The 20,601-nt window shown below is 41.5% G+C and overlaps 1 pseudogene; it reads right to left on the minus strand.

Annotated features, from left to right (window-relative positions):
* Nucleotides 1-2,350: 2,350 nt before the first annotated feature.
* LOC144463927 (uncharacterized) lies at nt 2,351-18,498 on the minus strand (annotated as a pseudogene).
* Between the last annotated feature and the right edge of the window lie 2,103 nt (nt 18,499-20,601).

Here is a 20,601-nt window from a genome sequence, read left to right on the forward strand (position 1 = left end):
AATCTGTGGTTCCCACAGATCACAAGTTTCTTGTGACTGGTTAGGACCATAGACTGTATAAAAGATGATTGATGCGTCTCCACCCACTCCCACTATACATAAGTGAAGCCAAAAGATCTTGGATACGACCACTGCCAGCTTACACAAATGATGTCGTCTGGAGCCAAAGTGTTTGCAATCAGAAAAACGAATACTTGAAAAAACGGCAGTGTGATGAAAACTATTTAACATGAAAGGACCCATCTTGTGGGTTGTAAAATGTATTTGATGTATTCTTAGATCTTTTAGTTTGGCCCATGTCCCATCTGCTTACATGGATGGGGTGGGGTTTATGACCTATACTGCAACCAGCAACCAGGGTGAATCAATATGTTTTGGCTTCACTTTTGGGGAGCTGTCATGTCATCCATCTTTACAGTCTATGGTTGGTACCCCTTGTCACATTTCAGTTTTAATTTAAACTACAGTTTGAGGTCCAAAGAGGTAAAATGATCAATCATTTTACAAAAACAAAACAAGGAAAATATCCAAAAATTGATAACAGACTTGTGCATCAGAACTTTTTTGTCCTGACTGGTCCTTATATATATTTTATTGATAATACTGCTGTAGTTTTACTTACTTAAGTGGGATATTGAATGCAGGACTTTCTGACTGCATTTTTTAAAAGGAAATATTATCATTATTGTATTGGTGCTTTGAGTAGTTATTCCACCACTGACCTCCACAGACTGTATAAAAATAAAGGACGTAGCCACTGTGATGTCATTCATTCATTTGTGCTGCAAACTGCAGTTTCTTGGCACTTCCACATTGGCTTAATTTTTCTGCCCTGAAGGTTGCCTCTTGTTGACCTCAGGAATCTAATTTGGATGTTGCAGTGTTCTTCTTCTTCAGGGTTCTGTATGCAACACTCAGAGCACTAATATAGTAGCAAACTACTATTTTCTATGTAAGGATATAGTGGAGTAATGGCATCCTGAGCAGAGAATAAAGTCACTCTACCGCTGTTTGCATTGTAATCTGAGCTTCTCTGTTGTTTGTTGGGGTAGACGTGCATGAATGTTAGTGCGTGTGAGTCCTAGTTTGTGTATCCCACTGACTAGCTCATCGTGTTGATACAGCAGTTACCACTGATGGCATCATCACAGAAGCAAAGCTCCCATCCTTTGATTCCCCCCCTGATTAACACCATTAGCATTGCCATTATTTAGCACTATTTATGGAGTTGGCATTCTTAGCTGCTAGCCGTCTGCTCAGCCACCTTCATGTTGACAACAGCTAACTCATATGATCTGAATTTTGCTTAGAGCCCCTTTAACACCAAACATTGTTTGGAGAGTTAGAGTACTGCTTTATTCTGTGCATACTCAGGTAACCACCCCATTAAGCCTCTTTACCTGTCACCTCCTGCAGGTGATGCATACTACAGATGTAAAGACTGCGGTGGCCACCAAAAAACAGATAGCAACATGCAGTCACTTGATTCTTATTTTTCCTCATTATATGAACATTGCTTCGGAGCATTTTGACCGCAGAGAATTGCTTTGCCAACAGCTGCTTCACTGTAATTGTTTTATATTTGACAAAAAAAGAACTTTGCTCAGAGATTACAAGTGATTGTAACAGTGATTGTAAATTGTGCAGATGATGACTGGCAGGGCTTATGTGTTGATGGTTTTGACCTTGTTCTTTCCGTTCAGCCGACTTTTCAGGACCTGCCTTACTCTTTGTAGTTATTTGGCTGTGGCTTACTTCCTTGCAGCCTCCTCATGGTTCCCATTTACCTGCTGGACCCCAAGGTATTTGTAGCTGTCCTGAACATCTGCAATGCTGCCTTTCGGTAGAACTCCCTTGGCCTTGATCATTTTCCCTGTCTTTGACACTATCCAACCACTCTTATCTAATCCAAATGTAGATCCAGGTGAGGTGGATCAGTGAGTGGATGTCTCGTTCATTCCTGGCATACAGCTCGATGTCATCCATGTAGAGGAGGTAACTGATGGTAGCTCCACTTTGGAACTGGTATTCGATGAGTTGTGATGAGTTGGCTGAGGGGGTTCAATCCTATGCAGAACAGTAGCAGAGACAGTGCTTCACCTTGATAAATGCCGTACTTGATGGTTACTTGTGCAATTGGCTTTGATGTGGCCTCCAGAGTCATTTTCCACAGCCCCATTGAGTTATTGAAGAAGGCTCTTAGTGTCCTGTTGATGTTGTACAATTCCAAGCATTCCAGTATCCATGTGTGTGACACTGAGTTGCAGGCATTCTTGTAGTTGATCCAGGTGGTGCACAGGTTGGTCTGCCTGGTCTTGCAGTCTTGGGTGACTGTTCTGTCTAGCAGTAGCTAGTGCTTGGCTCCACTGTTGTTACTACCAGTTACTTTCTGGGCCTTGCTCTTGTATTGGGCCAGTTGTGCCTATTCATCTTAGCCACTATGATGCCGGACAGGAGCTTCCATTTTGTGCAGTGGCAGGTTATTGGCCGGTAGTTGGATGGGACTACGCCCTTTTGGGGATCCTTCATGATGAGGACTGTCCGTCCCTGGGTCAACCGCTCTGGATGGGTCCCATCCTTCAGTAACTGGTACATTTGTGCTGCCATTCATGGAGTGCAGTCAGTTTCTTTAGCCAGTAGGTGTAGATCAAGTCAGGGCCTGGTGCTGTCCAGCTCTTCATACCTGACACTCTGTCTTGGATGTCGCTGTAATGGTAACTGGCTCTTGTTCTGGGAGATTGCTGTGGTCTGCTCTTAGATCCACTAGTCACTTAGTATCGGTGTTATGTGGTGCCTCCTTCTCCCATATGCTCTTCCAGTATTGTTCAGTTTCAGCCCTGGCTGGATCTATTCTCATGTTGTTACCTTGCCACTGAGAGTACACTATGGATGGTTTCGTGGAGAACATCCTATTTGTTCTCCTGGCCTCTTCTTCTCTTGGGTATCTCTTTAGGCGGGTAGCAAGAGCTGTGAGCCCTTGCTTGGCAGTCTTCAGTGCCTCAGGTACAAACAGTTTGTTGTACTTCCGAGGTATCCCTTTCTTCCCCACACCTTTCTGTAGTTCTGAGAGTTGACTAACCTCTCTCTGTGTCACCTTGATCTTGGCCTCCAGCCTCCTTCTCCATGGAGGGTTACACTCTTTGTGGTTCATGGTGTTCATCTTGTAGCCAAGCATCTCTAGCATCATTGTTGCTGTGGTGTATATCCACTGATTCTTCTCAATTATTGCTCCCCCTTGCCGTAGCGTTTGTTGAACCTCATCAATCTGAAGTTGCCAGAGCAGTTGCCGTTTGTTGATGTTGGAACCCTTGGATAGGAGTTGTAACTTTCTCAGCCTAGATGTTGGGTTTTGAAGCATCCATATATCCCACATCCTCTGCATGTAGCAGCCCGGCTGGAGTAACTTGTAAGGTAGCAGTCCTATATTCTCTGCTCTGGTCCATCTATGTCTTTTTCCAGTAGCCCATTTCTCATCAGGTTGCTCTGGTACCCCAACACGTAACACGTACCTTGTTGACTCGGCCGACGTCTGAGCTGGTATGACTCTTGCTTTTGCAGTTTCACTCATTCTGAGGTTGGCTAGCAGCATTATGGAGCTTACTTAAGGGTCCACACACACACACACACACACACATACATATATATATATATATATATATATATATATATATATATATATATATATATATATATATATATATATATGTATTTTATATTTCAGTTTTCTGGAACAGCTGTCAATTAAGTAAAAAAAAAAAAAATATATTAATTGCATGCTTACATGCTCTGATTAATTGTTCTAAATTAATTGCATACATCAACATTTGCTGTGAAAGAATATATGTGTGTGTCTGTGTGTATGTCTGTATTTTTGTTCTTCAGAATTTGCATTTAATTTAGAGATTTTTTTTATATTGGACTGCTGCTGCTGCTCACTGTCATCAGTGTTATTCTGAGACCTGTGTGTTTAATGCTGTGTCTAACATAAATAAATAAATAAATAAATTAAACAAAACAAAAAGCCACCTCACATAGCATCCTGTAATATGATGCATCAGTTTACACCTGTAGCACACACTGTACACACCATACGGGTAGAGGAAGAGGTCAAAGTGTGTAGCCAGCATGTGTTGATTTTGGGTGCAAATGTGATAAAGTCACACATCTATCCTGGGCAGTGGGACAGGGCAGTATCCTGATGTAGATGAGTGACAGATGTTTTATATTTCACTCATAACAAGAGGTCTCATTTTCTGTAAAATGTAATACTAATTATAACCAGTTAGTTTTAGTTGCTTTATCTAAGGCTGACCTTTCTATTTGTAATCAACAATTACAACTGACATACAGTAGTTGTGATCCCTTCATGATGGAGAAACATCTTATATTCATGTTCCTCAACACTTATGTACAAAAATATAGCATTCGCCTGTTTCAAACTGATGCAACCCTCCCTCACTGTGAATGTTCCCCTCGATGTGCATTTACACAGAGCCAACCCACCGAGCATCTCCATGAAATCTGCTCTCAGTGTGAGCCGGGTGTTTTGTCAATATCAGATGGTTGGAGGGCGCTGGCCTTGGCATCATAGTGGGCATCACTGCTATCTCTGGCACAGTTTTTATTGAATTGTTTACCCTGAGCGAGGGAGAGGGGAGGAGGAGGGAGGGATGACTGTGTGGGTGTTTGATGCCCTCCATCTTTCTCTGTCAGCGTGGCCTCTCCTCTGTATCTAATCCTGCCAGGGCACCAGCTGCTCCCAGAAAGGCATCTCCTACGGCACAAGACACTTCCTCCCAGACTAACCCCTCTCCACCAGCCATCCACCCAGCCTGCTCTCTAGTGGGTGCCCCCGTGGCCAGGCTGTGGTCACTGGAGCCAAGTTCACACTGTTGGAATGATTGCAGTGACAGCAGTGTTTTTCTGCTCGTCCGCAGGGACTCGCTCTTATCTGCTCTGCTTTACTGAGCCACTGCCGTGACTGGGCTGACAGTCAGACAGGCTGATTGCCTGATTGATTGACTGGACAAATCACAAGAGGCTCAGAACATGGCATACAATGCTCAGAGTGTGTGTCTTATTCTGTACAGTGTCTGAGTTCCTGCTCATTGGAATCCCTTTATATGTTTAAGGAAAAAAAATAAATAAATAATATTCATTGGGTCACTTGACACAAATCTGCTGCTAAAACTGTCTATAGTTTTTGTATCCATGATAAGATATATGGTTTAATTAAATAAAAACAACACTTTGTCTTTTTGATGGCTCAATATGTAGCACTTTGGGAGTAGCTTTCAGTATGGAGTTTTTGGTAATTCATAGTGGTACTAATATTGTAGTAAAGGTACTTGTATTGGTAGTAGTTAGTTGTGAGAGTACTAGGGGTGGCAATACAATCATGATGTAACTGGCTGAGCGCATATTTATAAATCAACACACCCTCCAATTTATATTCTACTTCACCCAGCTTTTCTACACTTTGCATTATTGTCATAAACCTAGATAGTAGGTGTGCTTAGAGACTTCCACATGGTCCACACACCAAAGACTCAACACCTTGCATTTCTAGTTGTGCTTGTGTAAGCGGGGATAGGGTATACCAATACTGAAATAACCAAGGATGCCAGCTTAAGTTTAAAAAAATTATTACAAGAATTAAAATAGTTTCAGCTACTAAAAACCAACTGGTGGTGTTGATAGGACCATAAAAAACAATGAGTTCAAATATTTAATACTCTTTACTGAAAAACAATGCAATATTGTTATAATAAATATAAAACACACACATAAAAATGTTTTTAAATGTCCAGGGAAGCAGCTCAAGGATTAAAAACAATCAACTGGGGCGTCGGTGGCATGGTGGGTGGTGCCGGCGCCCCATGTGCAGAGGCGTTGCCTTGCTGCAGCGGTCGCGGGTTCGGGTCCAGCCTGTGGCCCTTTGCTGCGTGTCAGTCCCCGCTCTCTCTCTGTCTCCCCATTTCACACACTGTCCTATCCATTAAAGGCAAAAGCCCAGAAAAAAATCTTAAAAAAAAAAAAACCCAAAAAAACAATCAACTGTCCTTACCTCAGTCTTGCGAGGTATCTGGCAGCAGGCTCCAGCCAATATGGCGTCACTACACTGTAGCTCCACTCCTCCATGCCCGAAGTCCACACGTTCACAGGCAACGTGTTATAAGAGACAGCCGGCAGTCACTCCTTCACAGCACCATTGCCTGCTTACACCCAAGTCGCATAAGGGAATACTCACTTAATCGGGCAAAGCTCCCAACGACGGTCAGTGATGTATAAGCGTTTCTTGCTGACAGACAGACTCTCTGAATTTGATTGTATCCATAATAAAATTTGATGAGGGAAATAACAGATCGTGAAGAGTCGTCATTAAAAGACTTCCGCGAAGGCTGCATTCGTGTATCCTCGCTCCCCTCTGAAAGCCTCCTCTCTCCTTGACTCCTCCAAGCACATTAATGTACTAAGACGTCCTACAAGATGGGCAGTCTAGATCGATTTCTGGGTCAGGTGATCAAGGATTTCGTCATCAAAGCATCGCACTACTGTGCTACTAGAACAGTGGTGCCTCTAAAAACTTTTCACAGGGGTGACAAGAGGGGGTTACTGAAAATCTTTGGGTGACAGACCAAAACCAAAAGTCGTAATGGAATTTTAGGAATTCAGTTGTGCTATTAATTATATAGGCTATGAGAGTTAATGAAACACATACTGATATACTTTGGTTTCTTACAATCAATATTACTTATTATTTTATGTGCATAGACTAGCACCAGTACAGTTAACATTATGTATGCACGTTAGGTGATTGTTCTTCAAATAGGCTGGTTTTCTGTCTCCTTAAAAAGACGAAAACAGTTTTCACACAGAGATCGCTGTATAGAGCAACCATAAAGTCCTTTCTTTTTGCCTCATTTGCATTTTTACACAGAACCAAGCAACAGCAGCATCATGCCGCTACAGTATGTGATTTTAGGCAAAGTATTCTCATAGGATGGTTCGTATGACACCCTACGAATGACGTTACATCCTTAACATACAGTTACGTAGTTAATGCAATGTTATGGAGATGAGGTTTAGGCAAGTAAAGTTTCTGAAGTTAGGTTTAGGAAACCTGGTGAGGACATGAGTGAAAGTCTGTTTTTTTGTGACCCATCCACCACCCCAACCTGCCTCCTTACAAGCACTTGGGACTGCTTCCTTATTTACTCCTGTCAGTGCATTGGTCACATAATCACAGCATTTCAAAATGCGTGGGATATGTGTGAATTTGGTTACATTGCTTTTTGTAGGAAAACATACCAAAGATTTGTGAAAAGAGCCTGTTTCACACAGCATGCCAGCAATGCGGAAGCAAAAAAGGCTTGAAGTGCATGACGTAACATCACAATGTTGGCCTTTAGTTTGGCATATAATATACACAGCAGTGCTTTATAAATAATTATAATGACATTGACATGGCAATAACAATCATTTACCATCTTTGTCGTGTAGTGGTTGATCTCATCTTCTGCTCGGACGGTAACGAGCTCCTGGACCTCATTGTTTCGCCAATTTGTTTGTTTTTAAATTTAGCTACTAACTGGTACCAGCTACTGTTTAAATCTGCCAGTCACACATAACAGGCCGTCAGAATGTCACATCCATCCCATCCCTGGTCCGGTCCTGGCAAGACAACTCTGCCCCCCTCATTCTGCAAAATTACCTTTTATAAAGAACAGGTAGTGTAAAAGGGGCTAAATATACAAGCTTAATTTGTAGAAGTACAGTTATTGTCAGGAACAAAACATTAACCTGGAGCAAGTCAGTTAAGTTTAAGGGTACTTATAGAATCCACTTTCATATATCTAGAGGCAAGAGATAAAAGGGACCCCTCTGAAAATGGCCATGCCACTTGTTCCCTCAACAAAATTTAGCCCAACTTTGAAGCATTATGTGTCCCCCTTTTCAACAAGCTATGCTGGCATGGTTGGTACCAAAAAAATTGAAGAGCCACAGCTTTTCAAAGACAATAATGTCAGCCTAAAACTCTGCAGGGTACCTTTTTAAACGCACCATATGCTATGGCACAAAAAACAGGGATAACCTGGGGTTAACTGAGATACAATGAACTACTTTGTGCACTTGAATTCAGCAAATGTTATGTATTCAAACTTTGAAGACTATAACACCGTGCCTGCTGTTGGCTGTTAGTGACAACACAGACAGGCAGAGTAAAGAGTGCCAGATCGAGAATGGCATCATGTTTGTCTGCCCTCCAACCGTGCACAGTGACTGGATACTGCTGGATGTCGCCTTTGTCACTCTGTCGCTTTGATCGCCATCTCCGCTGACGCCTGTCAGTGTCCTCTTTGAGACCCATCTGTTTCTTAACTTAGGAGCTCACAAGTCGAATCAATATGCTGCTGCTCAGGGGCGACATCTGGGTGGGAGAGAGGAGGAAGAAGGGACGGACGGGGGGATCTTGGCTGATGTATTGGTTTGATATTTGTATTTTATGAACACTGTGGCGCACAGAGAGAAAACAGTCGTGTTCCAATATTATCCCAGCAGAAAAACACAATATTCATCTACTTAATAAAAGAAAACCAACTGCAAGCTCGGAGGAATAAATTCTTTTTTTTTTTTTTTTTTTTTAAGTTTAGATGAGTAGATGAGGCAGGGCATGTGTGGTGTGTATTATTAGTGTATTTGCACTCGGTGTGTGTCCTGTCTGAGGATGAATGCTCTTATATTTGAGTGTCTCTCCACACTCAGTTTAGAACTGTTAAGTATTTTTTCCCCCTTTGTTATTCTCTTGTTTTGTCTCCCCTCGTCTTTTCTTCCCTGTCATTTTCTCTCTTTGTTGTTGGCTCATTCTCTCCTCACCCCCTCTTGCTTTCTCTCCAACCCCCTCCGAAAACTCAGATTAAAGGAATGATGCAAACTCCTCATCTCTTTCTCATGCTTGATCCTTTCCAAGCGAGTCAACTTGCCAGCGGCCCCGGGAAGTCGAGAAAGCGTCTTTTTATAGCCGATGTAAAAACAAGCAACACCAAATATGCTTTTAATAACCATGTGCAAAACAAAATGTGGCATTAAGCTATGCATACATTCCACCCTGGAGTATTAGGTCACTGTGTGCCATTAAAGATGTTCCACCAGTGTGAGCTTAACAAAAATGAACAAGCACATTTTATGAAGAACTCAAATCGGTGAAATGCTCTGAGATGATTACTCCTCCTTTAAAACCTCACTTACAGTTTATTACTAGTTGTGTTTCTGACATAAATGCCTAGTTTTATGTTTAAATGAAACATAAAACTACACACACACACACACACACACACACACACACAGTTAAAATTTTACACATTACATCACAAAGTGGCATGCTGGCAGGCTTTTTTTGTCTTCCTCCTTGTTTGTCCAACAGAAGCAATTAGAATGTTAGCACATGCAGGCATAAAAATATCACTTTCACAGTGACCATTCTGTAACTTTTTTACTTTGAGACATTTCTGATACAGAATGAAGTGTCCATTTATGTTTTTCTCCCATTTTTCACTCTCTTTTATTCTATTACTTTAAGCTTCCCTGAGCTTTGCTTGTCACCTAACCATAGACTGTAAAAAGAATGGACGCGGGTACCATGACATCAACCATTGGCTTGTGGATTCCTGTTTTGAAGCCTTGAGATCAGCATTTCAGCCTCTGCCATCTTGGTTTTTGGAGCCAGAAGTGATCATTTTTGGGTAAGAGGGTGGAGCTGTGGAGGAGCAAAGGGTGGATCTGACTGAAAAGCCGAGGACACTATCTGCAGACAGCCTGTCATTTGAAAACGATTTTGCACCAGGCTGTAAACATGTTTATTTCTGCTGTTAAGTTGTTCTGGAATCAGTCTCAAGTGACAATTCAAAGAACTGCACTTTTTGGCACATCCTTCTCAGCTTCCTTTTCAGCCCTGGAGGTTGCCACTTGGACCAAACACAACAATGTTTTGATTTGGTTGAACATTGAAGGGGACCCATTTTGCTCATTTTTAGGTTCACACTTGTATTTAAGGTTTCTACAAGAATATGTTTACATGCTTTAATGTTAAAAAAACATCTGTATTTACCCTCTGTGTGATATGCTTCATTTTTGCGCGTATCTCCTTAAGCCCCCTCCGGACCAGGCCCCCAGAAAGTGCATCATGCTTTTAAGCCAATTTTTGCAGTGGTCAAACAGAGGTACTGCAATTTCCAGGGTCTATCATGCCATTGGGCCCAAAAAGGCTTTTTCCCATTGACTAACACTGGGAGAGAGACATCTGTGAAATCAGGGGATACATTTTTTTTGAGCGTTTCACCGCAGAATGACTCATTCTGTTGTCAAGATTTAAACCATTTGGTCCAATAGCATTTGAAAAGTCTAAAAGAGCTGCAAGATTAAATGATTTTATTCCCATTTGAGTTAAAGAAGGGGTAAACCAGAAGTCAGTTGCTTGGCTGGCAGAAGTCAACCACTTGGCCGTACTCAGCAGCCATAGGTCTCTGGTGCGCCTGCTCTATGGGCCCACTGATACGGAAGCAGCACTGATCATCTGGGTAATCAGTTCATACTGTGGACACGATTCTGGCTTCATGAGCCACTGAGCACCTTTCATAGGGATGAACGGAGGCCCACCAGACATGTTCCATTAGCAATATGATCCACAATCATGTAGGAATTAATAACATCTGCAGCCAAGTTTGCTTGTCTTTCTGATGTTAGCATGTAGCTTCATGTGACAGTGTAAGCTACATAATGTAAACACTTGGACTGGCATGCCTGGAGCTAATGACCATACAAAGAAATCTATCACAAATTGACGTCAGTTTGTCTCGAAAGTAGAAAAAACACGATGGAAGGGAGTTTTCAGAACAGTCTAAAGGCTAAGCCTGTTTTTGCTCACAGGGATTACTTTTACATAAATTCACTTCAATATCTGAAGCTTTGGCCACATTTTATATAAACATCCTCCTTTAATAGTCCCTTTTTAAAAACTGGTGAAAATCAGTTTCAACTCATTTTACTCTGATAAATAAACAAGTCCTCATCACAATAATGACAAAGTTGTTCATAGGTGCCTACCAAAATTACCATATTAGCATGCTAGCATTAGCATTAAGGTCAAAGCACAACTGTGCCTAAGTACATCCTCAAGGAGCCGCTAGCATGGCTGTAGATTCTGTATTCCATCAGTTTTTATGGCAAATGGCGTTAAATCAATGTATCCCCATAGAACGCTTCGTATGGTATCCTACAAAAATGCACACACAATAGTTTGAATCATATCCTATGATATAGGGTTATAGCACCCCACAAATGATGTTACTGCCTTAATGATAAGTTAAAGAAGTTAGGTTTAGGCAAGTAAAGTTATTGTGGTTAGGTGTAAGAAAAGAAACATGATGAGGATGTACCTTGAAATGGCTCAGAGTTCACACCGTACTGAACACCCATCTCCTAGGGAAAGTCCCCAGGGAAAGTCATGGTGTTTTATGACCCATCCACCACTCCAACCTACCCCCTTACAGACCACTTGGGATGGCTTCCTTGTTTGCTTCCATCGGGACACGTGATCGCAGCCTGCTTGGGTTATGCATGACTCACTGGCTCATTGTAATGTGGGATATACACGGATGTGTGTGCATTACCTTTTGTAGGAAAACATACGAGATATGAGAACAGCCTGTCTAAATACAACATGGCATCTGTCAATCTCAGTCACTGTTTCTATGGCAAAGACACCAATCAGAGGAGCAAATCAGAGCTGACACTTATTCAGAATGCTTCATATTGCAATCGGGAACAAATGTACAAGCTATGGTTACAGAATTTACACTGATCAACACTCCAGAAGTAAACTAATTCAAACTGCACAATGTATCATCAGATTTCACTTACCATCATCATTGCACACAAGAGTATTTTGTGTTCTGCAATGGATGTGTCTCGGGACTCAGTATTTCTTACATGCTCATGGTTTGTGCTGATAATTCAACCAAGACAGTTTTATGTCTATCCAAAGCATTGAAAGTGATCAAAATTCTGGTTACCATACGCTGTCATTACAAAAAATGAACAAGACTTTCAGTTGGACACCAAAAATACAGAAACTCATCTGGCTGTGCAACTGTTTGAGAGATCTGTGCATGTCATATGGCTGACATAGACTAGGTGCCAAACTATGGACTACACGGCTGCTGTCCTTTGTACTTTTTGCTTATGTTAACCGATGTTGATCTTGGCTCGCTCCTGCACACTGTCATCCTCAAAATGCTTCCTGAAAACAATGGAGGTTAGATTATGACAAAGAAAATCCACAGCGACAGATAAAAGATAAGCTGGGGGATTGAGAGTCACAGACAGGCAATGAGAGAGAGAGGGAGATATGCTTGTTATGGCAGAGTGAGCTCTGGCCTGCGGGTGGGTGGAGATTAAAAATTCCTCGTCCTGAGCCTTCTATGATTTGGGGAGATTTAAGTATCAATTTGAGAGCCTTCAGATCAGCTTTGGTACGCCTTTCATACAGGGTTGGAAGAGAGATAGCACGAGGGAGATAGAGAGGCTTCTAGAGAACTTCCACTTTGCATCAGATTTGGTTAAATCACACGAGGCAGGCAGAATGTTACAGCGAGGACAATGAATAAGAACAACACAACAACAGAGAGGAGACAGGCAGGGTGGAGGACATGGAGACAGGTGACTGAGAAGGGATGTTTAGTAAAGTTTTGACGCCTTATTAGGGCAGATTCCTCCATAGCTGTGTTTGTCTGTATGAGAACAGTGAGAGACTGTGAGAGAGGTGTAATCTCAGTTTAGTTTTTGCCAATATTCTATGTATAGTAGTCTTTCGTATGTTTTAACTAAAAACTATTAGAAGAACTGCTGTTATTAGAACTACATTATCTGTACTGGATACTCGTTTCATTTGAGTATTCGGCTCAGCCCTGTAGAGACTTGTTTTACTGATGCACTAGATGCAGATTAAAGAACACTCATACAATGCGCTAACATGTAGCGTTAATTAGACATATATGTAACATACATGCTTGTCAAACTGAAGCCAGTATTATCAATAAGGAAACTGAACTAAGGGCCCTGTCTTACATCCAGTGCACAGTGCGCAGTGCAACTGTCATTGCTAGTTTCAGACCGACTCAGGTATCATTTTAATGGCCAACATTTATGTTGTTTAAGCAGTAAATGGACTTGTGTGTCCATGCATGTGTAGGTCTTAAAACGTGGTGTAGTCAGACACAGTACTGGCATGTTGCTATTTTGAGGCATTAATCAACAAAAACCTGGTCTAAAGGGTGAGTGACACGTATTTTCCTGCATTTAATGTGTGCATTATTCCAATAGTAAGATGTGCTCACATAGGTAGGTTCACGTGTGTACGCTCTGCTTTATAGAGTCTGCCAGGGAAGACGTTGTTCTGTGGGCCAATGCAGAAGTTAGCTTTGCTCTGGTTCCCTTGTCAAAAAGCGTATGGGATTTTTCCTTTGGATTATTCCCAAAAATAAGCTCTGTGGTAAACAGTGTTTATGATCCTTACACATTTTGTTCAGCAAGAATATCTTCTCAAATGAACACCACTTCCATGTTTATTGAAGTCTGAATTCAATCACCAGAAGAAAAAAGCTTACGTTAGGCTATAAACAAACTACACTACGGTCACATGACAAATGTCAGCGCCATAACAAGACTGTAACGCTGTGGTTGGCGTGATGATGTTCACAGTGGGTTATTTATTTAGGTATTTTATGTCGCAGAACAAAACATGAAAATCCCTCACACTTGTGTTAACCACTAGTCTTGCTCACCAGACCTTTCTCAAGAAAAGAAATGTCTGGCTGGGCCGACTCTCACTTTAAGATTGGAGAAAAAAAACACCCCGGCTTTTTTTATTTCTTTCAACCAATCACAATCGTTCTGGGCGGTGCCACGAACCATGGCAGAAAAATGGCTACATCCCCGCAAGATCAAACACAGCAAAAGTTAGTAAAGGACGTGTTGAAAACGGTTGAAAACTGCTACACAACCGGGTGGCTCGTTCCGCCCAATGAGAGGCTGATCTATGCAGTGAACTTCCGCCCACTCAGACTAGTTAACCACAGACCTTATTTGAGGTTCATAACCAAATAAAAAACCCACTGACTTTGAGACGAGGGAACCGAAAGCTCTAAAATGCTAACTCATTTTTGGGTTTTAGGACTCATTCCTGTCAGAGTCAATACACACAGGGATGCACAGATAGGTTACGAGTGAGTGAAAATATTAATGACATTATCTAAAATGTGAACATAGCAGAGAGCAGAGCAAAGCTCCAGAGCTGTTGTCCAATTCCCCATTGCAGAGATGCTGTGCACATTTACAAATGAAGAGCAGCATAACTTCATTTATTATTTCAGAGGCTAAAGTTTAGCTGTTTCCTCTGTCAAGTTAATATCTATAGATTTTAGTTTTGCTGCGGAAATGTCCCACAATATTTGCTGCAGTAACATTACTGCTTTTACAGCATTACTCTCAGCAGAAAACCACTCACTTATCCAATTTGCCAAATCCGCCATGTAAAGTAGTAGTGCACGGGATGCAGAAACACCTAGCAACCAAAGGAAATGGGAGGTGACACTAATTGGTTGAATTCACGTTACACCAAAAACATACCTATTATTATTTAAGGGACAAAATGCAAACCCTTTTCCCGATGTACCTTAGTTTGCACACAGATAATGCGCTGTTTAACGAGCAAGGTGGACTTGGACATTTGTGCTATATTACATGCGCTATAGATCATTTAACTCGGGCCCATAGAATTTACAGCTATCAGAACTCTACGGAGCGGTACTTGAAACAGCAGTGCTAAATGCTTACACAAGCATGCTAACATGCACACAATGACAAAACCAATGTGCTGATGTTTAGCAGGTAACATTTTTGACAAGGTCACCATCTCAGTTTAACATGCTAACATTTGCTGCACACAAAGTACAAATGTTGCGAATGTCATTAGTTTAGCAGATCTATGGTCATAAACCAAATTATGGTAGAACATTATTGCATTATGTCAGTATACATTGTTGAATCAGTGTTACAGTAAATCATCTGTTGAATAACTTAAAAGGGGCATTGAGACATTTGACTTCAGAGAAGAGGTTTAGATTGTTCAGTGTAAAGATTAGAAGACCTTGGTATGTCAATTTCTTGAGATGCTGGATAGAGACGTAGATGCCCCTGTGTGTGTCCTTGTTTTCATATATATCTAGCCTATTGGAAGTGTTTCTTTGCCAGGCAAAAACCTATGCAGCCACTGTGTGGAGTTTTGGCTTCCTGGTGCCAGATGTGTAATAAGATACATTCAAAATAGGGCAATGGAGATTGACCATAGAGTGTTTTCTTTACATAACAAAGACAGTTATAATTTTGATCACATGATGGTGCTTGATGACAAGTCAGAGAACCACCAAGGTTCCTCATCCTGAGAGGAACATGAATGCATAAACCACATTTTATGACAATCTGTTCATTTCACTGTGACACACAAATGTCAACCTCATGGTGGCAAGGAGGAAAGGTTAGGAGATCAATAAAGCCATTAGAATCTTTATCTGAAAAAGTTTTACAAATTGTAGCTTTGGATCACAATTTGTGCTAAATCTGAAACTATTCATCCTTACACAAGTATTTTTCAAATAAATTAAAGTGAAAACCTTTTTTCTTGAGCAGCTTCTGATATTGAATGATGGTGACCTACATGAACCCACATTTTCTTTGCCACACTTTTGTTGATTTCATATGACAGATTTCACTGTGCTCCTCTCACTGGGATGAAATTGGCACAATTTAGCAAACACTTCCGACATCATAATGTGTATAATTTGTGATTTAAAAAAAAAAATCAGGAAGACGGTTTCAGCAAGAACAAAGACAAAAGAAAAAGGAAGAAATAAAAATCCAGCTAAAGCAACAGGACACTGACTGTTTGGGCCTGGTTGCCTCAATATGTGAGTTTGCAGGACTGAGCTGAAAGGAGAGGACAAACAAATATGAATGGAGGATACGTGAAGATGTGAATGTACAGTAGAGTTCTGAATAGGCCAACACCCAACTAAAGGACAGAGGTTACACCTGTCCTTACTTTTTAAAAAATCCATTATAAACCATTAGCTTGCCAGCCACACATTGGCAAGGTCTCTTTTCCCACTGAGTGTGGTCTATCTAACATATATACTTTTCTGGATGCAGAGGATTAGAAAGAAAGTCAGAAAGAAAAAAAAGATATAGTCTAATAAATTACATTCATAAGAATAACTACACCTGAAAATAATCCAAGCCCACAATAAATTGGTTCAAAACCAGATATATTAAAGTTCAAGTGCTGTAGCGCTGGTATACAGTATTCGAACTAGCACATTAATATAGGTCTTGGTGTTCAGAACTGTGTCAGTCAGTGTGACAAACATTGTCAGCACAAGGTCTACTTACCAGAATATTTACAGAGCTTGACCTTAGAATAGAATTACAGGTGTATAATCGATCTGGGTGAATACTTGATTCTGCGGAGTGGCTGTTAAAAACTGATAATGGACACCTACTAAGTAGTGATGAAACTATCTGCTCACTGTTCTAAAGTAATGTGCTGGATACACAATATCATCAGTATCTGTAATCTGTTTACAATTAATTTACAACACAGAGTAACATCAGTCCTTCAGTGCCTCATCCTCTGAACACCACAGGAGGGAGACTCCAACACACCCTGCTGGTACTACACTGCCTCTCTAAACTTATAAAAATTATATTTACTGTTTGTCAACTGTACGCAGTGTTATTGACGTTAAATCTTGCTTTTCTTTAGGCAGCGGCATGCAGCTGTCTATGCTCTCTCTCTTCAATGGGAACAAATTGGAAAAAAAGATGCTGCCATTCAGGTTAAAAAAAACATAAGCTATGTGGAAATAGGCCCTTATGCTGATGATAGCACTGTCATGTGGCTGAAAGTTCCAGAAAACTTGTGCCAAGATTTTTTTAATCAAACTATTCCCAAGGTCAGTAATGGGTTGGAATCAAACCTTCAACCACTACGGCAAGGACACAGCCTTTGTATAGGTAGATTGTTTTTACACACACACACACACACACACACACACACACACATTACATAATGTCATCAGCAGTTATAGATAATATATTTTGATTCTTACTATTGGCGTATTCTTTTTGTACTGTCACCACTGTTAACTGTTCCATTTACATAGTCCAAACCATCGTGGTTTATTTTGTGGAGCAAGAGGATATTCAATGGTTCTTCCAGCATAAACACAAAGGTTTCATGCAATGAGCAAGTACACCGAGCTTCAGGTAACATTAGGTTATGACATTTTGCTTGATTTCTTCCATCATTAGCTAACTAACATTAAAGCTGCAGTAGGTAGAAAGCCTGAAAATGGTTGATTTTTGAGTCTTATCTGAGTTAGGTTTCGCTTGTCTCCGCCCTGAGCCCTCCTACCAGACAAGCACGCGAGTATTTTATCCTACTTGGTTTTATCAGAGATATTGGATAAAGCGAGATACCCCACTCAGCTCAGTTCCTGATTCAGTGACGTCAGCGCCACGCCCCCGTAGGAGACTTGCGGCAGCTCTGAATGTATTGTCGTCAATGAGGAAAATTAACGTGATCACAATTTATGGTCAATTCTTTCGCCCTTTAGTCACTGAAGTAAATATTGGGTTCGTTTTCCACAAGCCACACATCTTACCAACATTCTGACACTAAAGCTGCATTTTTCATCCGCACAGATCAAGAGAAAGTTAACTGTGTTTGAGCCCTGTCCGTCTCAGAAAACAAGTTCTCGCGAGATCTTGTGATCTTGATGAACAGGTGGTAAAATCACAGTTAGCTCACAGTTATTTACCGCTAGTAATAAATAAAAAATGCCCAAGCTTTGTGCAACAATAAGCTGCAGTAATAGGAAGAATGTATTTTCATTCCACCTGCTTCTCGATCCGCATACACAGACATCCACAGAGCCTCTGTTCAACACGGTGGTGGGGAGGGGGAGTTGAGGGAGAACAGGCTCTAATTGGAGGGAGAGCTAACCATGCCCACTTAGGAGACAGGAAGAGTAACCGTTTTCTTAACATTGGATAAGCCTACGGTGGGGTATCTCCTTTATCCAATATCTCTGGTTCTATTTCTCCCTCTCAGGGAGCTCTCCCTCACTGTGCAGCAGCCCTCCCCATCCCTCCCTCGTGGACCTGCACATACTCCCGAGCCTCGGCTGTCCCTCACCGCGCAGCAACCCGCCCCACACATACCCCAAAGGCTCGGCTCTCCCTCTTCGCGGAGAGCCATCGGCTCTGCTCCCACGGCCGACCCTCGCGCCCTCCGGCCGGCCCCGGCCCCACCTCACCCTTCCCTTCCGTCCAGGGCTCCGGGAAACCGAGTTCTGTCTTCCTTTTTTTGGGTTGTTTAGCCATGTAGGCAGTTGTATCCAATGCTGGAATAGCTATTTTACTTGGTGCACTGTTCGCCATTGCCGCTTGCTCTCCCCTTCTGCCGGCGGCACGGGAACGCGCATATGCAGTAGAACAGCCAATAGGAACGCAGTGGTCTGAGCTGACCTTTGATTGGTTGATGCACATTGGCACGATACTGATTCTTTAGAGGCTGAACACAGAGCCATGGAGAGGTGCAGAAACCTATTGTTTGTCTCAGACCACTTGATTTACATTATGCTTAGAGGATATTATAACATTTTTACTCAGTTATACCAAAACAATGTTGCCTACTGGAGCTTTAACTTATATGAATACTGAAGACCTGAAATAACCTAGGTAGTGTATAAACGTTTTGTCACATAAATAACAAACCCCAGAGCTACAACCTGTATTTCAAGCACCAGCCCAGGAGGGTCAGTGAAACTCATCTGGCAGAGTTTCACCAATGGTTCAATGGTTATTCCAGATTAAACAACAATGTTCGGTTTGCAGAGCTAGTACACCGAGCTTTGGGTGGCATTAGGGAATGGCATGTTTTGTTTGAAGTTCTCCATTGTAAGCTAACTAGCGTTACATTACGTTAACTTACATGAATATATAAGGCCTGCAATAGCCTATGTGTTGTATACACATGTTGTCACATGAATAACAAACCCTAGCACTAAGAAGAATTAACATTAGCCTCACACAGGTTCATCATTTTTATGCCAAAACCGGCCAAACCGAACGCAAACCCGTACATGATTTGTAAATATTTATACAAACGTAGCCTGAAACATCAGATCCCATCAGGCTCAGGTAAAGTATACACACAGATGCACATGACTTGTGTACACAGTGTGCAATTTGAAATAATGTCAGTGATGCTTGTATGTGCAATACTGCTCTTGTGTTGGAGAGAGAAGGGCTTGCATTTGCTGAATAGTGTTATGGTATGTTTTTTGTGTGTGTGTGTGTGTGTGTGTGTGTGTGTGTGTTCAGGTATGTGTGTTTGTGTGTGCCATAGCCTGCAGTTCTTTGACAGGAATGGCAGTCAGCTTGACTTGAGAAAGGGAATTCTCCCCAACACAACAGGGCTCCACAGTCACAGCAGAGTTTACCACCTGAAGGGAATTTCGCATCTCCTCTCTTTCATTTCTTTCTCCTGCCGTCATTTATTTTCTCTTCCTTTCCCACTGTCTTTCAATCACTTCTTCCTCAGTCTCTCTCCTCTGCCTCTGTCCCCCCATCCTCCCCCCTCTCTCCCTCTCTAATGAGGAACTATGGGGGGAAGCATATGCTCAATTAGCAGTTGAAGCTTGGCAGAAGGGAATGAGACGCTACCAATTTCCTGTTTTCTCGTCTCCGCACAACATAAGCATGCACAAGACTCCAGATAAACATTGCAATCTTTGTGAGGATCTGTATGTGTGCTGCTTTGAAAATCCCAGCCTAGCAGCTGATGTAAACGTATGCAAGTGTGCATGTGCATGTATGTGTGGACTATAAAATGGATGGAGGGTTCAATCTCTGCATTAAACTGAAATGCTATTACATGTATTTCCACGTCTGAAAGCAAAGCAATGGCAAAATGAGAGAGGGTAAGAAAATAGAAAGAAAGACAGGTTGCCTGGTTGTCTCTGTGTCTCTTAAGTTGGAACTCAGGTGTTGCAGCTGTTGCAGCAGATCTTCCTCTCAATTACCACCACCAATATTGGAATGTCACTAAATGCCTTTATTTGCTGTGGTTGCTCTAGGTCTGCTGGATGTATAAAGGATGATTGCTGACACATTAGCCATAATATGTCATGCATATATGATTTTTACCTTGTTGTGGAGTCCTTATTCCAAGTGGTCAAAATTACTCCATGCTGTATTAAACCAGAATTAATTGGTTGATTAATTGATTAATTAATTAATTAATTTATTTATTTATTTTTTGACCTTGTGGGAACAGCAGAATAAAGCAACACTAACATTTAATATCCCTATAAGGTTGATGTCACAAGCACATTAGCAAATATTTGTTTACACACAAATATTGATGAGTAGCTTTAAGTACAATGTTGAGGTACTTGTATTTGACTTAAGTATTTTAATTTT

Source organism: Epinephelus lanceolatus, chromosome 7 (assembly GCF_041903045.1).
Source record: "Epinephelus lanceolatus isolate andai-2023 chromosome 7, ASM4190304v1, whole genome shotgun sequence".
Classification (NCBI taxonomy): Eukaryota; Metazoa; Chordata; class Actinopteri; order Perciformes; family Serranidae; genus Epinephelus; species Epinephelus lanceolatus.